The following is a 7,438-nucleotide window of genomic DNA, read 5'->3' as shown; positions in this document are numbered from 1 at the left end:
CAGTTTGATTTTGATGGCAGGGATGCTGCTTCAGATGGAATGTGGTGACTGGGTAAAGCAGAAGGACTTCCTGAAAGGTTATTTGGAAATGATACCAAGCAGAAGAAAAATTTAGGTCTACATGTTCTTGCAGGGGAGAAAGTGAAGTGCTGAGAGCAGAAAGGCACTGAAACTTTAATGTGAGTGCAGAAGGAAGCATTCATTACACCAAAAAATCCTGTGGCCTCTAGGAAATGCTAGATGAAACCTTTCAGTCTGAATCTGCTAGATGGCTAAGGGGACAAGGGAGCCCACTGGAGAACTCATTATTTTTGTTTCCCAGACAAATATGCTTGAATTAGATGTTGTTTCCTGATGTCCTCTCTGGCAAGGCAGTGCTTCTCTTGCTAGGCTGCCCTACTGGCTGTCACTGAGTTCAAGTCAAGGAAAGTCTCAGCACCACACTGGGAAGAACCCAAAAATCCAACACCCGACATCTTCCAGTGACAGCTGCCTATAAAATGTCACTGACTGCTGTGGCATATTCTATTGGAATAAATCATGTGAGATTCCATTTTCTTCATGCAGGAAAAATCCTCTTCTTTATTCACATAACGCATTTCTATACAGTTTTACAGACCTCATGTGTGACTACAATTGGTTAGTAGCTTTCTTGCCAATTACTCTATTGGTTAGTAAAAGGTATTTTACTTGCCCATCAAATCTCTCTATTCTTAAATTGTTTACATATTTTCTTCACTGATTATCACAGGATAGATTTAATGTTTCTGTAGGTGCTAGTTGTTTTTCACCCAGGAATAGATTGTTATGTTAACAAACTGTTCATACCAGGATTGTTTTGACATGGGAACTTCCTAAGTGCTAACTTCTCTTAGAAGAAATGATCAGCCACTGATCTAACAGAGCAGACCTGATTTTATGAGGCCTTTATTTTATAGGTTTTCTACCTTACTGCAACAGCACTGTGTCCCTTTGGGGAAGAATTGTTCACCTGAAACCAGTCCATGGCACCACGACTTGGGCAGTGGCAGAAGGTCCAGGGCAGCACAGGGCAGCCTTTCCCCAGTGTTTCACTCCTACACCAGCCTGAGGAGTGCCCTGCAGACAAGTCTTTGGGACAGTAATTTAGATTAAGCTGTAGAGCTCCAGTTTGACTGCAGCTTTTAAGTGAGCTTCTTCCATTCTGAATTGTTCCCTAGACCCCTTTCCCGTTCACATCCTTAAAAAGTGATCACATTATTCTTGGGCTGTTGCATATGGGCTTGAACGGAATTTAAACTGCCTGCCTGACAATGATGAATGAATCAACTCCAAATCCCTTGATGTGGATCAGCTATATAGCATAACAATAATATTGTTGTTTAACATTTATATTGAAGTAATACCATGAGGAATCTCATCCATTCAGGGACTGATTTTGCTGGAAACTTAATAAAACACACAGTGAAATAACGAACCTTGTTCCAGAGACAAGGCTGTCTAAAAGACAAGCTGTACCTGTGGAAGGAGACAAACAAAAAAGACAAGAAGCAGAATGATATAAATGACAGTTGCATCTTTACACAAAACCTGGGTGCTGCTGAATTTTCTTGCATGGTTGACCTGCCATGTCGTTTCTAGACTAGACTTTGCTCATCCCTTTCCACTTTCATCCTCTTTACCTGTGCTGTCAAATAAACTCTTAAACCTCTGGCTTTTCCTAGCAAAGTGTGGAAAATATTGGAAAAAGGAAGCTGTCCAGGAAATTCCTTGTGACACTTTGTTATTACCTTTGGACCAAATGATTTTGGCTTTCTGTACCTTGGCATCCATATTCAAGCTTACTTGGGTGAATTCTTCTCTGCAAGATGTTTGTGAAGCTCTCTGTCAGATTTTCAGATTCTTTACTTAGATCCAACTGTGTTGAATCTGTTACATTTCCTCCCATTTCTCACTTTGTAATGTTTTCAAATTTGCTATTTGGCTTCTCATATATATATATAAATATATATATGGAAATATTTATATTTATATATTTATTTATTTATTGACAGATCCATTCTTGCAGCTGTTTGTTGTTCCCTGTGTCCACAGGGAGAGATTTTAAAATCACTCACCTACTTGGTCTAACTATTTTCTCTGGAGCCTAGTGCTACAAATTTTTAGTAAAAGCAAACTTGGACCTCTTGCTTCAAAAGGAATAGACCATTCCCTTGACTGTTTTTGAAAGTCACACCCTGGTTGTACAGTGTTAAAGATATGTTACAAAAAAAAAAAAAAAAAAAAGAGAGAGACAAAGGAACACATCTTAATAAAATATTTTTATTTAAAATATTTTATTATCTCATAGGTAAGCTCTGTGCATATGTGCCCATGTATATGAAGGTGCTAACATACATTTTAAAAGAAAATTTGGGCTCCTAAGCCACAGAATCCTACACACCAAGGTTCTGTTAAAATCTTAACAGTATTAGCTAGACTTCATTTAGTCAAAGGATATAAATATATAATTACTTTTTGGAAAGCATTCTTCTAGCCTGGATGACTTGTGCCACATTACCTAACACAATTCCTGTTACTTTGTGAGCTTTTACTAAGCTGGAAGCACTGGGTGATTATTGTCTAATAAAAAAAGTCCATGTGCTAAATTTAAATTTCCAAGGAAAAGTGAGAAATATAATAAGCTGTAAAGTACAAGTTGTGATAAGGCCGTGGATAATTCCAAATGATAAATGATTTAATTTTATTTTCACAGGAAGAGGCTGAAACAAGGCTGTACCTTGCTCTGAAATGACACAATAATTGGAGTGAGTACAGGATTACTGCATTTGTCCTGACTTAACATTTCATCAGGATCAGATGGAATTAATTTAAGTCTGTGTGGTTTTTGTCAGAGGCCTCACACTTGCTCAGCTGCAGAATGGGTACAGCCTTGGCCATTTTAGCATCTACCTGCAGTGAGGATGTTGCAATCCACATTTTACTCTGCTTTGGACCCTGATGGTTTTACAGAGTGAGAAATATTTCTGGATTAGTTAGGGAAGAGTGCTGTGTCTCTGCCAAGTGCCTGTAGGATTGCTGCACTGGATTCCTGGGCAGCTCAAACACAATTTGTATATGAATAGAAGGCTGTTATAGGGCTGGACTGAATTGAGGGGAAAAGCAAAACACCATGGAAAAAAACTGAGCAGAAGAAGATTGAGAAAAATAAATATATATTTCACTAAATTGCTAAAACTGGTGGCTGTGATTACTTGATCAATATGTCAAAATATATTTTGAAAAATGATTATATGCCATTCTTGTGAAAACTGCAGTGTTGAAGAAAAATGAAATAATAGCAGAGGGGTATAAACTCCAAGAACGACTGTGCCTTTTAAAGCACACGCCATATCCCCCATGCCCAAGTTTGAAGCATAGTCTTCTCAGGGATGCCTTTTGGCCACCATAAGCCTTAGTCAGGAAAACATGCAGTGCTGTTTGACAGAATGTGCAAAAAGGGGAAATTCTGTTGGAATTTATTGAATGATTGATGATAATTTAAATCCACTTCAGAAAAGCCGTTGTGTTCTGGAATCATTTCTTGGCTAATGTGCTAATAAAAATGCATTGCATAATGCTACTGCTGGATTTCAAACAATTTAACAGCAAAAAGTTGCTTACTGAGGAATATTGGAGCTTCCTCCAGAAGAAGGATAATATCTATAGATCATCGATAATAATCTAATAATAATATCTATATATTATCTATGATATCTATAGATAATAGATAATAATCTATAATCTACAGATAATAGATATTACTGTTACTATTAGATGATAGTAATTATGATGGCAATGAACTGGGCCTTGTTTACATTTGCAAACCAGAGGGAAACCTTGCAAAAATCTTCCCTGATCTTAGGATGAGTTGAGCATTTAGGAGGCAATTACCTCTGCTCAGCTTCACTTCTGGCCCTGGGTAGGTCATGGGGCAAACCCTCCATCCCCACACACGTGAGCAAGGTCAGTGGAAAGAGCCAGTGCAGATTTCTCCAGTGCAAAAAAGGCATTCCCTGGCTGCCTTTTAGGATCAGATGAGTTCTTTTTGTTTGCCTGATTGGCTTTTGGCACAATCTCTGCTGCTGTGGTGACTGCAGCTCAGCTGGTGAGATTTGGAGTGGGTGGACACTGCCAGGACAGCTGAGCTCTTTTCAGAGGGACACAGTGACAGGATGAGAGACAACAAACACAGGTTGGAATGTGAAAAATTCAAACTTCATATTAAGGGTTGAATGTGTTTTTTCCTCATGGAGAGGGACAAACACTGGGAAAAAACTGCCCAGAGAAGTTGTCTCCATATCACAATTCAAGGTTTGTCCTATGTACCTCCTGTGCTTGTAGGATACTTCAGCTTTATCCCTCTGAAGTTTCTACAGGAAACAGAGATTTTTTGTTGTCATTAGCAGCACTCTGAGAATGATAGGGCTCTGAACAGGAGATCCAATACAATGGACAGGCAGGGAATGAAGCTGAACAGTTTAATAAAACGATTTTCAAATAAATTGCCTGAAATATTCTGTAACTCCGGAGCCCCCAAAGACACAAACTCCTCAGGAAGCAGAATTCATCTGGAAAATAATTTTCAGATGTCTCTGTTGCACAGAAATCCCCCTGCTCTCCCAGCCCACAGTGGTTATTCTTCCATTTGGAATTAGCTACTTTATTGTAAAATTCTGGCTTTGCCAGGGCTGCTTTTGGTATCAGTGTGGTGAGAACTTCACTCTGGCCTTTGGAACTCTCTGAAATACTTGTAGAGACAAATACATGTTCTAAAGGACAACCCTAAGAGACCAGAGTCATGCTTTGGTGAACTCTCTAGTTAGAATGTATTCCTAAATAGGAAGAAGTAGAAGGGAACAAGCTGTAAACTCAAATAATATCATTTACTTGGTTTTGATGGATGTGTTTTTCAGGACACTGCTGTGCATAAGAGAATTTGTTTTGGTCTTTTTTCCCCTCTAACAATGAATTTGGGGAACATGAATCTCTCACCTCTGTCTTTCATCTGCCTAATTTTACATACACAAAATAAATAAAAGCAATCAGAGAACCACAGGAACTGCAAGATGAAGTGGAGGTTTATGTGTTTGGTTCGCCATCTGCTTTATTTTGGACCAAATACCTGTGTATTCAGTCCAAAACCACAGTGTGCATTTCTTTTATTATCCATGCATGCTGCTTGCCTCACATTTAATCATATTTTTGTTATTTTATTACAACTCTACAGATATGAATTAGGTGATTAAAACTCCTCCAGAAAAATTTTAACACCTGTTCTGTGCCTTAAATATTGTTTACACAATTCAGAAAGCTGTGAAAAACTTTATTTTGTTGAACAGATCCTTATTACTTTAAAGTGCTGCACTATCCTTGTACTCCTATTTTGTGAGGAAGCTGCTGATATCAAAGAGAAAGCTGGCTGCTACTGGATCTAATTATTACAAATTTTGTGGCAGTTGTTGCACTGAGAGACAGGAGGAAAAGAATTTTTTTTTTAAATTTTGTATTTAAGGAAAATCAAGTTTCCACGTTGCAAAGAAGAGTTGCTAGTGGCTAAAAACTGATAATTTCAATTGGCTTTGCTCCATCAGCCACAAGGAAAACACCTGGCAAGCTGCTGCATCCCAGCCAAGCCTTGTTAACCTTTTGGCCCTCACAGTAACTATCAGCAGGCACCGAGTCAGTGCTGCTAATAAACTGGCATTAAAACTTCCACCTGCTAATAACATCTTATTGCTTTTCAGGATTAAATAAAAGGAAATGAGCTGTTTAATTACAGTCAGAGAAATTTTTGCAATGCTGTGGTGTCTTGGATGGTGACAGCAATGCTGAAATGTGTTTAAGGATGTGGCTACATGAACTGATGGCTTCAGAGGTAAGCCAGAATGGCAGCAGCTATTCTGTGTTACTTTTTGGCTTGTAGGAAGTGTAAAACATCTTATTTTTACATGAAAGTAAGATAAACTGGGGACAGTCTTTTCAAAAACATACGTAGGCGGTTGTAAGCAAGGCTGTATTCATGGAAATGTTTTTGGGTTTTTTTTCTCCTCATTAATGTTCTCCTTAATTATTCCACTTTATGGAGAATTCTTGGCTGGTTTTTAATTTTTATTTTTGCTTGCCTCACTGCTAGCAAAACCCCCATATCTGGTTTTCTTTGTCCAGCAATAAAGCAGGAGAGAGATATTACACTGTACCCAGTGTGTTTTATTCTATTAAGAGGGAGTTCTATTCTGATTTTTCTGGAACACATGAAGCAAAAAAAACCCTGGGAGGAGCAAAAATCTTGCATGGAAGCCCAATGTATGGGATGTAGCCTGATTTAATGTGTCTGCCTGTCTTTCTTTGCCTTATTTTCCTCTTCTTACCCTGATACATTGATTATTTTAGGGCAAAGTCAGCTGGATTTTGAAGCACCAGCAATGCACCACAGGCCCTGTGGCGGTCTGGTTTGGATTTTGGCATGTTTTGGAAAAAGGAATGCAAATACCACTTCCTAAATGGAAAAAAAAAAAGCCCTACTGGTTGCTGGTCCAGTTCCAGTGGGACCAACTTCCCAATGTGTTTTCAGCAGAAATAGATTTTCATAGCAGTGTTGCAAGCTGTCTGAATTCCAGCAATTTTAATAGCTCGGAACATGAATATCTATCAAAATTAACGTAATCCTTTTAAAAAGAGGTGTGCTGCAGCAGTACTTTGCTCTGAAATAACAATTCCCACAATGTGTTCTAGTCTCCCACTCCTTGCTGGTGGAGAAAAAAGGGCTTGAGGGAGGGACTGCAAAGTCAAGGGAAACTCAGTTCATGTTTCAGGAACTCTCATTTATTCTCCTGTGAGCCTTGGCTGGGCTGTCAGCATGATGCAGCCTTGCTGTGAGAGCTGTAGAGAGGCAGCATCTTCAAAGACAATAAATCTTTAAGAGGACAAAGGGAAGCAGTAATGTCATACACGTAGCTTGGGTGTTTAAAGTTTGCACTTTTTCATTCCTTTTTTTTCATTTTTCAGAGGAACTGTTGTTGGGAATGCCTATCCCACTTAAAAAAAAAAAAAAGAGCACTTCTTAGCATCTTTTTTGATTAAAGCATAGGCAGAGTGTGTTTCTGATCACTTTAAAAGTGACGTGTGAACTGTGTGGACAGAGGAATAAAAGGCCACAATAAATTGCATTGTATTTTACATTTAATTGTTGTGTGGCAACAGTTTCTGGTGAGACAGATTCACAGCAAAATGCAGGGTGCACATTTGCCTTTCTAAAGGTCGTCAAGTAATGACAGATGAGATAAAGAGAGCTTTGAGAATCTCAGATTTGCAGGGGTAACTGTGTGCCTGTAGCTTCATGAAGATTTTAATTGTTTTAGTCAATGAAATAAGACATGCTGCTCAGAAAAGTGCTCTGTGTGGTCCCTTAGAACGGTGA

Source organism: Agelaius tricolor, unplaced genomic scaffold, assembly GCF_023055355.1.
Source record: "Agelaius tricolor isolate 1412-34295 unplaced genomic scaffold, bAgeTri1.0.p SCAF_9, whole genome shotgun sequence".
NCBI lineage: Eukaryota > Metazoa > Chordata > Aves > Passeriformes > Icteridae > Agelaius > Agelaius tricolor.
The sequence above is the reverse complement of the archived record's forward strand: the minus strand, read 5'-3'. Positions refer to the sequence as shown.